Source organism: Herpailurus yagouaroundi, unplaced genomic scaffold (assembly GCF_014898765.1).
Source record: "Herpailurus yagouaroundi ecotype Mexico unplaced genomic scaffold, PumYag 186, whole genome shotgun sequence".
Classification (NCBI taxonomy): domain Eukaryota; kingdom Metazoa; phylum Chordata; class Mammalia; order Carnivora; family Felidae; genus Herpailurus; species Herpailurus yagouaroundi.
The window spans coordinates 17776246-17791628 of record NW_024412417.1 but is presented as its reverse complement, the minus strand read 5'-3'; the positions used below and the strand labels follow the sequence as shown (position 1 = coordinate 17791628).

At 38.0% G+C, this 15383-nt stretch overlaps 1 long non-coding RNA gene across 1 annotated transcript in view; it reads right to left on the bottom strand.

The window, feature by feature from the left end:
- Window positions 1–15149, bottom strand: part of LOC121042849 (uncharacterized) — a 38896-nt gene extending 23747 nt beyond the window's left edge. Inside the window, exons 1-2 of the long non-coding RNA XR_005796487.1 lie at window positions 14976–15149; window positions 14126–14276 (exon numbers count right to left, since the gene is read on the bottom strand). This is a non-coding gene — a long non-coding RNA (uncharacterized LOC121042849). The remainder of the gene's footprint in view (window positions 1–14125; window positions 14277–14975) is intronic.
- Between the last annotated feature and the right edge of the window lie 234 nt (window positions 15150–15383).

Below are 15383 nucleotides of genomic sequence, written 5' to 3'. Positions count from 1 at the left end.
TTTTTTGCTCTTTTCATTAAAGATTTGATAATTTTCTGTATTGGTAAGCTTATCTTTTGTGTATCTACTTTAGGTTTTTGCAATGTGGCTATATAAAAAAAACTGAGGTTTGCATAAAATATAACTTACATCTATACCAATCTATTTTAAGATAACAACTTTAGTTTAAATGCATTCTAAAGTTCTACATATTTAGTCCCTTCCCTCATGTTTTATGTTTTTGATGTCACAATTTCAGTCATTTTAGCTTGTGTGTACATTAACAAATGATTGTAATTAAACATATCTTGTGTACTTTTGTCTTTTAACCTTCATGCTAGCTTCATAAATTATTAATATTATATAAATTATACATAAGCATCCCTTACATAGTGCAAATTTGGCCCACCTATACTGTCCCATAAGTCCCTTAAGTAAATCTTTACTCTTTTTCATGTTTTTTAAAAATTTAAGGGCCCAAGGGAGCCTGGGTCATTCAGTTGGTTAAGTGACCAACTCTTGGTTTCAGCTCAGGTCATGATCTCATGGTTCATGAGCTCTAGCCCCACGTCCAACGCTGCGCTGTTAGTGCAGATTCTCTCTCTCCCTCTCTCTCTGTTCCTTCCCCCTCTTTCCAGAAAAAAAAAAAAAAAAAACATTAAAAACATTTTTGTTGCTCTAATAGGGTGAGTGCCATATCCTTATCTTTGAGTTCACTGATCCTTGCTTCTGCATTATCTTATCTGCTTTATTGTATCTTTCAGTCATTGTATTGTTCAGCTTTGTGACTTACATTTGGTACTTTCTTATATTTTCTCTTGGCTGAAATTTTTACTTTGTTCATTCAGTCTTCTCCTGAGGTCAGTGATCATCTTTATGACCACTGTGGTGAACTCTTTACCAGGTAAATCACTTACCTACATTTTATTGAGAACTTTTACTGAGGTTTTATTTTTTGCCCCATTTGAAACCTATTCCTCTATTTCTTCATTTTCCTTAATTCTCTGTGTTGTTTTCTTTTTTTTTTTTTTTAATTTTTTTTTTCAACGTTTATTTATTTTTGGGACAGAGAGAGACAGAGCATGAACGGGGGAGGGGCAGAGAGAGAGGGAGACACAGAATCAGAAACAGATTCCAGGCTCTGAGCCATCAGCCCAGAGCCCGACGCGGGGCTCGAACTCACAGACGGTGAGATCGTGACCTGGCTGAAGTCGGACGCTTAACCGACTGCGCCACCCAGGCGCCCCTCTCTGTGTTGTTTTCTATGCATTAGATAAACAGCTAACTCTCATAGTCTCCAAGAAATGGTCTCCTGTAAGAGATGAACCTTATTATTTAACTCTGCCCTAGTTCTTGGTCTTTCAAACATTTTCGATTGTGTAAACAGCATCTTTTATTAGCCATTTTTAGTGGTTCCTAGTGGTTGAGGGTGTACCAAGACCTCTACATATCCAAAGGAGAGGATCACAGTCAGCACCTAGATTCAGGTTGATTACAAGCCAGACCCTTAGGCAACAGTATTGAAAATATAAAAATATACCTCTTTCAGGAAAAGACTGGGATATTGGCATTTCTGTCTATTCCTTCTGTTCTAAGCTTTGGGGTAATAGCCAGTTAAGACCTGTTTCCTACGTTGCTGCTGTCCTATTAAACCCATAAACATAAGCAGCCAGGATTTCAAGGGATGTGTCCTCTGGGAAGCAGACACAAAAGCTGGAGTACTAGATTTATACATAAACTCCTTTTTCAGAGATACCAGTGACCTGGAGTAGGCAGAGGGGGAATCCAAATAGGGTGCCTGCCATCTTCCTCAGTCTCTGAAGAGGACAGTAATTATCCCCAGATGTATATTTAACTAGAAGGCTGTTCTTCAGGCCACAACTATGATGATAAGCTAATAGGCATCTTTCACAGAAACATTAGAGCCCTCACTCTCTTGCCTCTCTGCTTTGCCCTACAGGTGGTATGTAGTTAAGAACTCTTTTTCCATTGGTTACAGTCCTGTGGGACCTATGAGTGTAAGCCCCATTGGTCACCAGAGCCAGGTGATATAGAGGTGTCCCTTCGATGGCAGATGCTAAAATCAAGGTGCCAGAGAAGTGTACAAGTTGCTTTCCAGTAGATATCAGTGACCTGAAGTCAATCTGTGCAGAGTATTTCAGTAAGCACCTAGATGTGTGTTAAATTAGATGCCTACCCCTCAGGCTAATGGTTTAAGATAGTCAAATAAGACCCTGGTACAGAATATCTGGGCCCTTTTCAGTCACCTATCCCTGTGCTGGACCTTGGTTCAGGTGAGTCTGTGCACAGGAGCCCTGTAAGTATAGCCATGCTCCCCTTGGACCTGAGCCCTATTGGCTTTCAAAGCTAGATGTTTTAGGGGCTCATTTCTCAGGTGTAAATCTTTAAAGTTGGGGTATTTGATGTGGGATTCAAACCCTTTATGCCTCAGGAAGAAGCTCAGGGTTTTGCATCCCCTCCCTATTGTGCATTCCTGCGTGGAGGGGGAGGAGGGTAGAGTTTATGGCAAGATTGTGTCTCAGCCTCTCCTACCCACTTTGATGTGGGTTTTGGTCTCATTTCCTCAATTTATAGGAGTTGCCAGCCAGATTTTGTTATTGTTTTTCCCTAGAGGAAATTCTTCTCTATGTACCTCTAACTTTGGCATGTCCACAGGTGAGTTCAGGGTCCTCCTATTCCCAGGACTCACATTCTTCTTTTTTTAATTCCAGTTTAGTTAACATACAGTATTGTGTTAGTTTCAGGTGTACAATATAGTAATTTAAAAATTCTGTACATTACTCAGTGCTCATTATAAGTGTACTTTTAATCCCCTTCACCCATCCACCTGCCTACCTTCCCCTGGTAACCATCAGTTTGTTCTCTATAGTTAAGAGTCCATTTTTTGGTTTGTCTCGTCTTGCTTCTTAAATTCCACATATGAGTGAAATCATATGGTATCTGCCTTTTCTGACTTATTTCACTTAGCATTATACTCTCTAGATTCATCCATCCATGTTCTTGCAAATGGCAAGATTTCATTCATGTATGCATATACATACATGGATATATATATAATCTATCTCACATCTTCTCTGTCCACTTGTCTATTAGTGGATCAGTGGACACTTGGCTTCCATAAATTGGTGGTTATAAATACTACAAGAAACACAGGAGTGTATATATCTTTTCAAATTACTGTTTTCACATTCTTTGGGTAATTGACTATTCTTCAGTAGTAGAATTAGTGGATCATATGGTAATTCTATTTTTAATTTTTTGAGGAACCTCCACAGTGGCTATACCAGTTTGCATTCCCACCAGCAGTGCATGAGGGTTCCTCTTTCTCCACATCTTCACCATATTGTTGCTTCTTGTGTTTGATTTTAGCCATCCTGACAGGTGTGAAATAATATCTCATTGTGGTTTTGATTCAGATTTCCCTGATGAGTGATGATGAGCATCTTTACATATGTCTGTAGGTCATCTTTATGTCTTCTTTGGAGAAATAGATAGTGGGTTTGGGTTTTTTTTTTTTTTTTTTTTTGGTGTTGAGTTGTGTAAGTTCTTTATATATTTTGGATGCCTACCATTTATTGAATATGTCATTTGCAAATATCTTCTCCCATTAAGTAGGTAACCTTTTAGTTTTATTGATTGTTTCCTTTGCTGTGCACAAGGTTTTTATTTTGTTGTAGTCCCAATTGTCAATCTTTGCTTTTGTTTCCCTGCCTCAAGAGAGCTACCTAGAAAATGTTGCTTAAGTTGATACCAGGACTCAAATTCTTAAACCAATTAGCCAAGTAGATAAAACATTAAAATATTTGTAGTTATTTAATAGCAACTCAAAAATGAAAACCTTTTTACAAGTGCTTTAGAAAAATGGAACAAAATAGCCTTAGGAACCTTTCCCACCACCCCTGTCAGAAACAGTAGACAAAGAAGATAAAGATGGATTTAAAGGAACCAAAATAGAATTTTACATTATACAGATTTTAAAAATTGGTAATATATGTAGACTTCTTAAAGATTAACTTTTTTTTCCAAAGAAGAATGATGATTTGTCTCTTTCACTACATTTTAAACATCAGTATGTTTGATAAAGTGGTTTGCAATGACTAGTTTATAGTCTACTTCGTAATTCAAAGAAAGAATTCTCATGTATAAAATGTCCCTTTTTATTTCTATAACTATTTCCAGCAATAAATTGGTTAAGGGGGATACTTAGTTTCAAGCATCATTTAAAGATATGAAAAGTTTATGCCTTAATCTTCATTCTATTGTCAACTTGAATTGTGTCATTACCATAACTATTTTTGAAATCTCTAGAAAACTTTTACTCTTTAGACAAATAATGAACCTTAGGTTCCTGTTGTTTAGTGATCCCACTATCCAATGCCTTCTCAACAATTAATTAGCTTGCTTTGAATTGGTTTTAGATTCCAAGCAATACTGTTTTTTTTTTAATTTATTCTGAAATACAACACAGGCCAAGCATGTTCCAAGGAGATATTCTTCCATTGTCTTCCAGTCTCTCTATACTATAACAATTGTAGAGCTTATATTCTACACTTTGAATTCCTCTACCTGGAGTCAGAGTGTTTAAGACAGATTCCCTCCAGTTAACAGTTCATTTATGCATTTGAGAAAGGAAAACCTTTGTCAAATAATATCATCAATGAAACATAAATACTTGTACACATCCAGTAAAGCAGGACACTAATCATCAAAGCAATTGAGTTGCTCATGTGGTGTGTTTTGAGCTTATGTTATTATAGGTATCTCTATCTCACTGTAATAGAAAACAAACCTTACAAATAAGCCTCTGTCGACTACGAAGAATTGGCTTACTGGTCCTCTTTTCCATGTGCTTTCTAAAAAGCAGTTTCTGCCAAACAACTAGAAAACTAAAAATTATATTTCAAATTCCCTTGTGACTAGGGTTAGGTACAGTTTATCAATGAGATCGATTTAGGCAAAGTCCACAAGATGGAAGTGGAGTAAAAGCCAATGTATTGCCCTTTTCTGGGGACAGTCTTAGCTGGAGATGTTGAGTCTTTTTGAAATGGTGCTCCAGTGCCCACTCGCTAACATAGGGGTGCCCAGCAGCAATTGCTAGGTGCTGTGGTGGCCTTGTGATTCCGACCCCTTGCTTGCGGCAGAGGAAGCAGCTTCTTTGATGGTGGGTTCCTTGTTGCTGGTCTGAGGCTCAATCCAAGAGGCCCTTCCTAGGAACTACTTCTTTGTTTTGAATCCTTCTCTGCTTCAAAACACTAGAGTTTTGCTTCTTATAATTGTATTCTGACTGTAGATACTGTCTTAGCTGTTATTTTCTAAGCTGTTTTTCCTGAGGTGTACTTAAGGTAAATCAGAAAGTTCCAATTATAAGTGTGAAAGCACTTCAAAAATATTTGGCCATTGAAATTCAAACTTTACTCTGGCTTCCAGCAGTTGGTGAATGGGTGAACTGATCAATCATGCTGATAGAAAGTATGACAAGTTGCAAAGAGCAGAACCTTTGAAGTCAGACAGGAATACACACAGTCTAGTGGGTTCCCAGTTGTAGGTATAGTGTCTGGACATGGTAGCAAAATTAAAGAAGAAACTTCATCTTTACATAAAGACAAAAGTCCCATAGTCCTCACTAGAAGTTATGCCTGGGAAGTTAAGTCATGCCAGGCTAGACCAGGTGGTACACTCCTAACATAGTAAAGAGAGAGCAGCCTTTGGAAGGCAACAGTCCTCAGGTCTTCCATCAACTTGGCTACTAACTGACTGCTTGACCTTTACCATTTTCTTTAGTCTTTGAGCTTCAGTTTCCACAGCCACAAAATGCTCACAGGATTGTTTTATTAGAAGTATAAATAAAGGATGAAAAGCACCTGTAATATCTGGCACATAACAGGTATTCAAAGTGGTTAGGAACTATTATTCCCTCAGCTTTCAAGGGAAAAGTGAATCCAGTCTTGTTCACACAGAAGCAGAAATAAGAAAATAAGAGACTAAACAGAAGAAAGAGAAAAGATAAATAGAAAGATATACAGCCAGAAGGGCTAATGTTGTCTCATAGGCCCTGAGATGCAGGGGAAAAGGAAACATTCTCCTATGGTGAGAAGAAAGGAAATAAAGTAGTCTGGAGCCACAAAGAATCCAGGGTAAGGCCCTCCTGCTGCATTAGCGCTGGGTGACTGTAAAAACATGAGGTCTGCTCTCAGCGGTAGAGGTATGCATCGTGGTTTCTATTATAATTCTGTTTTTACTCAAAACTTGCCAAAAATTTTCTTTTGAGGTGAAACTCTCCAGCATTTTCTACAGCTCAGATTGATTATTTGAAGTGGCATTGGGAGAAAGTAACAACATATTTGTTATTAAAATGCAAGGAGGTGGGAGAAAAGACACAAAATTTTAAGATGTCCCTTATATAAAGGCTAACACCATGTTGGATTGTCCATACGAATCATTAAAAAGTTGTGTTTTTTATTGAAATTCAGTTGTAAAAGAGCTTCACAGTGAGAAGTTTTGTGTTCCTTTTAAAGTTCTGAATACGGACAATACTGGCTAAAATATCTAATATGAACTCCATGAGGAGTAGCAACCATATTGTGTTCATTTGTGCCAGCATGGCACATGTACATTGTGTCCACAGCCTACGCACATGGAATCCTACAGCCAGAACACCAAAAAAGAAACTGGTTCATTCTGTTAAATCTGTTAAATTGTTGGTCAGAGAAACAAAGCATTGTTTGCTCATGGAAATTGAACTTGTTTGTATACAGGAGATCTAGTTATCTACTTAATTTAAATTTACCTCACTTTAAAAATTGTTGAAATAGCATAGTATATGCATAATTATTATTATACACTCTTTATAAATGGATTTAATTATACTTGTAGGAATGACTTTGTTCCATAAAGTTCAATCTTCATCTGGTGCCATTTTTCTTTAAGAGTTTCCTTGGTCATGGGCACCTGGGTGGCACAGTCGTTTAACCATCCAACTCTTGATTTGGGTTCAGGTCATGATCTCACAGTTTGATGGGTTGAAGCCCCACATCGGGCTCTGCCCTGACCCTGCAGAGCCTGCTTGGGATTCTCTCTCTCCTTTCTCTGCCCCATGTGTTCTCTCTGTCTCTCTCAAAATAAATAAACTTAAAAAAAGTATTTAGAAAAAAAAAAAGTTTCTTTGGTCAGGCAGACCAAGGCTTAGCTTAGAAGAATGATGCTACCTGGGGAAGCCATGTGCTCAGACACACAGGTGATATGGATACAACTTTGAGGTCCAGCTTAATTTAGAATGCTGCTCCATGCATATTTTTGAACAGATTAGGAGTTTGGGAATGAGGCACTGCTATTGAACCATGATGGTATTAAGTGACTGGTTGCTGGCACTCTACAGATCAGCAATCTCACAGAGACAGCAAGGAAGTGCTATACAATCTCCTCCACTCTGACCGTGCTCTCATCTCAGATTCAACACTACCAGTCACTCTAACTCTGTAATTCATTGCATCTTTCTTATTTCTTTTCCCACTACTTCTACTTTAAATTAGGTTCTCATTGGGGCAGCCAGTGGCTCAATCAGTTGAGTGTCCGACTCATGATTTGGGCTCAGGTCATGATCCCAGGGTAGTGGGATAAAGCTCCACATTGGGCTCTGTGCTGAACATGGAGCTTAAGATTGTCTTTAAATCAATCAGCCAATCAATCAGGTTGTCATTAATTCCTATCCTAGAATATTTTTGATGAGGGGCAAGCTAAGGGCAAAATACAGGCTAACAGCACCCTCCCCACCACCACCAGGTGGAATATGTGTGATATTCCTCGGACACTTCTGGCTACCCAAGAACAAAGGAAAGGGGTTTAAGTGCATGCCATGACTCCATTCATAAAGGTGTCTCCCTCTTGGTATCTGGAAGAGAAGGTCACTCTAAATCTTCAGAAACTCTTCTCCTTGGAGAAGGGTAACAACTTAAATCTGTATAACAAATCCGACCCTTATTACTACACTTTCCCTGGTAATCTCCCATAACTGGCCTCCCCTCCAAAACATCTTTCTTTTGTCTTTAACTGGAGATAGTATTTAAGGTGATGGTTTGGACCATTTCAGGTAATTTAACTTGGTTTTTCTGGGTATCTCCCATATATACAGAAGGTATACATGTTATTAAACTTATTTTTTTTCTCCTGTTAGTCTTCTATTATAAAAAGTTCCTCAGCCAGGAACCTAGAAGGATAGAAAGAAAATGATCGATCTTTCCTTACACTCCCCTGTGGCATGGGAAATAACTGTGCCAGTAGAGTAAAAGGAGGTTTTATAGAGGCATTTTCCCAATGCACCTGGCAGTGCTCTAGCAGATGACACAGCTTAGCCCCTGGCTTCACAAGTCCCTGGTGACCCTGCCCAGGAGCTTCAGGAGAGGACAGGCTTTCACATCACTGAAGACCTGAGGCTCTGCACATCGGAATTGAAAATCTGAGGCACATATTCCCAAGGGCAGCACTGGGAGTCTGGCCCTGAGTGTTTGGCCTAGGGGACCTCTGGAAAGGGGATTATTCTGAATTTGCTGCTACTCCTAATAGGTGAAAACAGAAGTTCAACTCCATCATAGGATAAAATGATGGCTACCCCAATTACAATACCCTTGAGTTGATGGCTTGTCTTGTTCAGAGAGGGCAATGGCACCTTGTACAGCTGCTATTAATTTTTACTAAATAGAAGTTACATAGTTGTGTTTTGGTAATTGATCTTTTCCTGTCTTATACATGCAATTCATCTCCCTTAGACTTGAGTGTAAATGACAGACTAATACATTGCAAATTTTCTTTTCGATGATTTTAAAACATTTGAACGGTAATTTAATTAAAAAATTAATATATATAAAGAAGCATTCTATATACTAGAATAACAGTGAAGAAAAGCCACAGCTCTGTGCCTAAGAAATATGCAATATATTTAGAGAAATGTTCACCATTCACATATGCAACTTCTATTTATTTACTAAAGAAAAATTAGAATCTGCCTGTGTATGAAACACCCAGCTTGGCACAGGATGACCCAAACCTGCCCTGAAGTTAGCAAATGAATAGGTTTAAAAATGACAATATATAATGATAAATTGTGATGAACACCATAAAGAAAACAAATAAAATAAATAGAAAATAACTCTCTCCTTTAGATAGATGAGGGAAGTTCTCCATGAAGATATAGGGTTGCAGCTGAGACCTGAAGGTGAAGAAGTAATCATTTTTGAGAAGTTAGTCCAGACAGAGAGAACAGTATGTTGAAGGCACCAACATGTAAGATGTACCTTCCAAATAGATCAATGTATTATAAGGGCATAGGCTATTCTGGTGATAAACATATTGAATGTATTCCTTTCAACAAGTATCTACTATTTGAGTACAATGAGCTGGAGATAAAATGAGGAATACAGATCTAAAAGAAGTTCTCCTGGAACTTCTAGTCAGGTGAGAAAGGCGCTGAGTGTGCATTTCAGGTGTGATGGGGACCACGAGATGGGGTAATACAGACATAAGTAGCAAGTGGATTTTGATGGAGTGTGGGGCAAGCTGAGAGCAAAGTACAGGCTAACAGCACCCCCCCACCACCACCACCAGGTGGAGTATATGTGATATTCCTCAGACACTCGTGGCTACCAAAGAACAAAGGAAAGGGGCTTGAGTGCTTGCCATGGCAATATGGGAAACTAAGGCAAATGAAAAACTAAATTCCCTTACTGTCTATAACCCATTGATAAGTCCTTGAAACAGGCAGTGACCTCTCTTTTGGAGCTCAGCTGCCTCGATGATGACACTTTGCAAGGAGCAAAAGAATCTCAGCTTAACATTATCCCAATCTTGAGAATCTTGTAAGTCTATTTTAACACATAACAATTTCTTTGGAAATTTCTTTTATCTCAGTTCCCCCAAGATATATGCTGGCAATCACACTCCAGGCTTATGACCCCCTCATACATATCTGAAGGGTCCCATGGTAATAAATGGCATTTCCCTAGCAACAGCTAGCCCCTCAAGGTCATGGAAACCTTGCTTCCAAAATACCTTAGAGAATTACTCTATCCCTGACCACCTCCCAACCTGAGGGTATATATTATGGCCCCAGCGCAGCCCTTTCTGCCCACAGGTCCTGTCCCTGTGCTTTAATAAAAGCATCTTTTCACACCAGAGACATCCTCAAGAATTCTTTATTGGCCATCAGCTCCAGACTACCCACCATCACCCCCAAAACTTTATCAGATTTTACCAACCCTAGAGTGAATGAGGGAGCCCTTTCTAAGGAACTGAAAGATTAGTATCAACCTGAAAATAAAAAGCCACAATGAGAGGCAAGTGAGTGTTTATTCTGGGATTAAAGGGGAGCACAGATTCAGTGAGAAACTCAAAAAGTGTCCAACTTATTGGGTGAAAGCCAGAGTTTTTTATGAGGGAAAGGAAGGAGCATTTCCATTATTTGAAGTACAGAAATATTTTTTGGTGGGTTATTAACATGTTAACTACTTTGGGTTATCTGTTGATTGAGTGCTGGTTTTAGCTACTGGTTTCATCTTTAGAAGGTCCACAAGATTAGTCTTGTGATCAGAAGGTCCATTCTCCCACTGACTTCTCTAACATCTGCCAGTTTGTCTAGTCCAAAGGTTTTGGCCCAATTTAAACAAAGGATGTGTAAGGCAGTTTCTCTCTAATGACCACTCTAGGTCTATTTTAGAAATGGATCTAGTCAGGTCAATTTTTCACAATAGGAATTTTCTGGGTAAAGAGTAAAAGGCTCAGGAAACTGTCCAAAAAGAAAGAAAAGCCTGGGTCTGTTGTTATGGGTTCTCTGCAGGTGGACATAGGTAGATTTTTTACTTTAGAGGAAACAATTTACAAGACTAAATGGGCAGTTCGGATTTGATGAGTGATAGAGAAGTAGGTATTGAGACCTTGAATATAATATAAAATTGTGAAATTGCTAGTCAAGGCTGGCAAAAGGAAGGAGTTGAAGTACATTTGAGACTGATGTGCCATTAGTTTTCATTGAAAACTTTTGCATAAGAATTAGTCTTTCTATTCTTGTCATCACATTATTATTTTATACTTAATCCCTCTCTTTTACCTCTGAAACTGTGCTAATACAAATGCATTTTAGTTTTGGGTTTTTTGTTTTGTTTTGTTTTCAAAATTACTGTCCATAGCGCTTTTGGGTTCCTCTCCTATTTTTCTGTTCACTCAGTTTTGATATTTACTTGGGAGGAAAAATTGAGATTTTATGGAAACTAAACTAGGTCACAAAAGAGTTACACATTTCCCCCTAAGGCTCCTAAAACAATTTTGAACTCAGAACACTTGATTTTACTTTCCTGTCCACAACATTGGGTAAGCATGAGAGCAAGAAAAAGGCATTCCTTCATGTAAAAGCACAATTTGTGGAAAAGAGAGGCTAAAACATTTGTTTTTCTAGAACCTTTACCAAATGATGTGAAGTCCATATGATTGCTAATCATGTTTTACCATTATGTTCCTGGATTGCATTGTCAAAAATACTTTGGTTTTATGATTTCAAAACTTGCTGTTTTAAATATAATTTTTATGACAGGATGAATGGTCCCATAATCTAATGGACATATAATTATGTAGAAGTTATATTAGCACAGCTAAATACAGCTTGTAGAAATAATGTACAGAAAGCCTGAGTTCCAAGTCTCCTTCTCTTTGAAACTGTCCTACCTTCCCTGACATTGTTGGTTACTTTCTGTACTCAGTCCTTTAATACATCAGTTATAATTACTGTTCACATACCCATTTCCTTTGCTAAACTGAGTGACTCATAGGCAGAGAATGTTTATTATTTGTTTTTCTAACCACAAAACTTTATAGTAGATGCACAAAAATATACTTTTTCAGGAACAAATAGGAAAGTTATTAATACATACTATAGAGGTTATCAGATATTGGACATTTTTAAAAAATAACATGTATTAAACTTTAAAGGGGGATGTTCATTTAGAAGTAACCACCCCTACCCCTGTAACTAAGCCAACACCCAAATACCCCTTTGGCCACTTTGACACCTAGTTCTTGTAAATGTTTCCCTTCCTTCCATGTATTCACTCTCATAATCCAGTGAGTCTAAGAAACACAGCCATGTTTAAACATCTGGGATTCATCAGGCTGATTCTGGTAATCAAAGTTCAGAAGATCAGTTCCAGATGTTGCCTAACTAAAGTTACATAAACATTGTTCACATTTTTAAATACAATCAGACCTAACTTCCCATATCTTGAAAGTAACTTAATTTGTATAGGTAGGAGTTATACTTTGCACTATTTTTTTTTAATTAACTTGCAACTTAACACAGAGATAAGGCTGATAGATCTTCCCTAAAGGTGAATGAATATCAATAAAATCAAGATACATTTTTGGAAATCATACATTTAATTACATTAGCTCTAAGATTCCATAAGACAGAAAGAAAGAGTAATACTGTCTGAGTGTCCATTATGTAGGGGAGGAAAAGTAATTTTCGCTCTACCCTTCTGGGTTCGTTGCTGGGCCATACCACCCCCTATATAGAGAAAACAGAGTTTAATAACATGACTACCCCTCCTGTATATATGGGAGATACCAAGGAAACCTGAGTAACTCCTTGGAATGACTCAAACTACCACCTAAAAACCACCTCTAGATAAAGACAAAAGATGTTAGGGGAGGTTATCAGTCATAGCAGAATAAACAAGGGTATGGTTGATAGGAGTTTCTAGAGATTTAGTCATCCTTCTCTTCCTGGTCCAGAAAGGGAGACACCCTTATCAATGGAGATTTTCATTATAAATGTCAATGACTCTTACAAAATGATTACTTCTACTGGTTTCCTCCTGCATCTGCTATTGTCTTAAAAATAACTAGCTCAGGGGCAACTGGGTGGCTCAGTTGGTTAGGCGTCCGACTTCAGCTCAGGTCATGATCTCACTGTCCATGAGTTTGAGCCCCATGTCAGGCTCTGGGCTGACAGCTCAGAGCCTGCTTCAGATTCTGTGTCTCCCTCTCTCTCTGCCCCTCCCCCACTCATGCTCTGTCTCTATCAAAAAATGAATAAACCTTAAAAAATTTAAAAAGTAACTAGCTCAAAATAATCTTTATGCCAAAGAGGTTTATTTTGGGGCAGGACACTCTGTTCTGCTTTTGTTCTGTCATTGAAATTTGCCCAATAACTTTCATAGAGATTGCTCTGTAGCTCACTGAAACAGTCTTTTAATCTTGAGAATAGGTAAGTTCAAAAAAATTTTTTAACTTTTATCTACTTTTGAGAGAAAGAAAGAGAGTGTGTGTAAGTATGAGCAGGAGAAGTGCAGAGAAAGAGGGAGACACAGAATCCAAAGCAAGCTCCAGCCTCTGAGCTGTCAACAGGAGCCCAACATGGGATTTGAACGCACAAACTGTGAGATCATGACCTGAGCTGAAGCTGGATGCTTAACTGACTGAGCCACCCAATCACCCTGAGAATAGGTAAGTTCAATTAAACAGTTGTGTTTCATTTCAGGAGGCTGTGTAACAGGTGGGCTTCCAAAAGTTAGGTCAATATGGTACAAGCAATCGTGTTACTTAATAAGAGGCATTTCTATGGGAAAGAAAACAGATGAACAGTTAAAGCAGACTGTAAACTTAGTCTGAATCATGAGGGAAGATGGTTTAGAAGATTATATTAGGAAAGATTTTCTCTGCTGTTCAAGGTCCTTCCAGCTGGACTAAGAACCAAATTGACAGGGGATAGATTAACAGGCCAAGATAAAATGTAATTTCAGACATGAAATTCTAAACACAGTAAGGCACATGGGGCTTATATGAGATCTTGATCTACAGGAGGTAGGGGAGGATGACCATTAATAGGAAGGCACGAGGAGATGTTTGGAAAACAAAGGTTACCCTATCATACAGGTAAGTTCTTTAGATAAAGAGGAATCTCTGGTAATCGCTCTCTTCCTGGTATAGGCAGGCAGCTAAAGGGAAGATAAAAAGGTTTTCCTGAATCTGCTACGTTTTGATTGCTTTTAACTCAAAATAACATTCATGCCAAGGTGGCCCATCTTGGGAAAACTGCCCTTAAACCTTATAGTCCCTCATCCGAAACTTATGTGAAGTTTCATACCTTAAAGTTTGAGTTGGTAGATGGTTTCATCTTGTTGAACCAGTCTTAGTCCTGATATTCAGTTCAATTAAACTCTTTCAGGAAGTGATGACGCAGGTATGTTCTCAAAGTTAGGCCTATTGTTCCAGTAATCAGTTATTAAATAAGAGGGCTTTATATGGAAACAAAAGAAAAACAATGGTTAGTAATTGAACCAAATTAGAAACCAGTTTCTGAGTTCTGAAAATAGCCAGTCAAGAAGATTTCTAGATGTCAAGCTTGAAGCATCTTTAGATAGAGTAAGAGCTGTTATGATTTCTCTGACGTTTACATCAAGCTGTTCGTATTTAGTTTGCAGGCTTCAGGAAAAAGGAAAGTTTAAATTCTCAAATATATCCAACTCAGAAAGATTAGAGAAAAAATGAAAATATTCATTTGAAGAGTTGTAGCTAGGCATTGGAGGAAACTAGAAGAAATCAGGAACTAGTCTAGTTTCTAATGAACAGTATTCAAATCTAATATTTACTCAGATAAGTTATCAAAACATTTTCTTTCTGTATTCACACTCATTTCTACCAAAGACAGCCAAATCAATATTAATTTGTTTGCAAAATAAATCTAGTTTCAAAAAAACTGGGCCTGATTATTTGCATAAGTACTACAAGAATAGCAATTGACCATATAGACTCTTTAAAACCTGCTTTGCTGGTACTTTATATAAGGGGTCTTTTTTTAACAGCCTCTCAAGGCCAGAAACAAAGCCAAATACTTGTCATCAGACCTCACCTGCAATAGCTATACATATGGGTGAATTCCTCTTTTTCTTGAGGTCCCCCACATATTGCTAGGTTTTTGTACCTTCTTTACTCACCTGGTAAGGCTGCTGGGGATTCTGTAAGCAAGTATCAGGCTGATATTTCCCAGGGGCTTTATTAGCTCCGTAAAATCCAGCTTAGTTCTTGAAAGCTGTCTGGTCATATCTGAGCCTATGCATGTTTCTCCCAAGCATGCCATTCCAGTCAAAGCCTTGGTAATATAATCAGTATTTCCAGTAGTTTCCTGTCACAAGAAGAAGGGATTCTTATTGAACATATGCAAATTTATTGCCATAAAAATATGAGAATACTGACGTTTCAAAATTCTGGATTCTGAAATCAGGTAGGGATAAATGATAAATGTTTCAATTGGAATATATCTGTGTGAACAATCAAATTTCTGGAAATTCAGTTAGCTGAAAAGAAAATTTTTTTAAGACTATATTTTCCAGATTAAAATATTG